At 52.3% G+C, this 1361-nt stretch overlaps 1 protein-coding gene across 1 annotated transcript in view; it reads left to right on the top strand.

Annotated features, from left to right (window-relative positions):
- Positions 1–6: 6 nt before the first annotated feature.
- Positions 7–1361, top strand: part of LOC102381161 (mitogen-activated protein kinase kinase kinase 1-like) — a 12420-nt gene continuing 11065 nt past the window's right edge. The window contains exon 1 of the mRNA XM_025210126.1: positions 7–1271. The gene's annotated coding sequence lies outside the window, so the exon portion shown is untranslated. The remainder of the gene's footprint in view (positions 1272–1361) is intronic.

The following is a 1361-nucleotide window of genomic DNA, read 5'->3' as shown; positions in this document are numbered from 1 at the left end:
AACAAAAATCAGCTTTGGAAAAGTCAACCTTTTTCTGTCTCCTGTCCTTCGGGTTCCCTTTAACGTTGACTTCCTTTTTATTCTACCTACCCTCGCCCTTTCTAGCTCTCTGGTCGTGGGAAAGATGAAAGGTGTGACCATACTGCTGCTGACGGGCGCGTGGCACGTTCAGAACATGCTTTAACGATGTGGCTTACCTCCTCTCGCCTAACTAGCAGAATACCGAGCAACCGTTTGAATGTTAATTTGGTAACAGCTTTGTTGCTTTAAAAATAAAAATCCTGTATAATGTTGAAAATGAGTAAAATTCCTCATGCTCTGGGTATACAGTGAACTGTACGAAGTGTAGGAAAAGAGCGGATAAATCCATCGGACAAAGGACCTCCCAGTTGCCTGGTACGGTGCGGTTTCTTCTACGTTTCATGCACATTTTGACTTGGTTACAGTCTCAAAATCGTGCTTGTAAAAATGTATAAAACTTTTTTTTTTTTTTTTTTTTTTTTAAATTTGTATGTATTTACCCATTTTATTTTCTTGCTGGTAAATGGCTTTTATTTTGTTCGAGGTTTTTTGTACCTAATGTCAAAGAAGCCACGTTTCTATTTTGTGTTTGACCAATGACTTTGTTGATCTGAGATCCGTGTGTTGTGGGGGCGCGGCTGACGGCGCGTGAAGACCTGCAAGAATTAGCACGAGGGACGATCGCTTTTTCTTCCTTCCACGTCCGTTCGTTTCGGAAAGGTCCCGGGGCGGAGGTGTCGGGGACGCGACCCAACGAACCATGGAGCGACGACGGATAACGGCACTTTGAGTGTTAATAAAACAAAATATTTATTTCCAGTGGCTGTCCCCTCGCTTGTTTGGTGACGGGTGTTCAAGGGAACAAACTGTTCAGGATGTCTTGTCCTGTGGCGCGATGCGCCGCGACACACCGCCACGCGCCGCCGTCCCCAGGCGGGACGAGGAAGGGCGCTGCTGGGCACGTGGGAGCCTTTTCCTTGGCCGCCGCCGGCGGTGACAGCCGTGTAACGGGGCACCGCGCTTGCTCGTGTGAGGCAGGTGCCAGAAACAACGCTCGTGTCTTGCGAAGGGATCCCAGCGGGGAGGAGAGGCGGTGGGCACAAACATACTGGTCCGGGCCCGCGCGCTCTGCTTGCAGCGGAGCAGGGAGGGAGCGCCACCTGCCCGGCGCCCTGCTCCTCCAGCCACACGAAGCAGCACAAACAGCTCTTACCGTACTTCTGGCACGGAACGCGCGCTCCCGTTTCTAGGTGCGGGTTGCGTACAAGACATACGGTATTCCCTGCGGGCGGGGGCAGTCGTGGGGCATCGCGGCTGCCGGGGGGCGGGGCGGGGCGGGG

Source organism: Alligator sinensis, unplaced genomic scaffold (genome assembly GCF_000455745.1).
Source record: "Alligator sinensis unplaced genomic scaffold, ASM45574v1 scaffold991_1, whole genome shotgun sequence".
Lineage (NCBI taxonomy): Eukaryota > Metazoa > Chordata > Crocodylia > Alligatoridae > Alligator > Alligator sinensis.
This window is presented reverse-complemented; position numbering and strand designations above follow the sequence as displayed.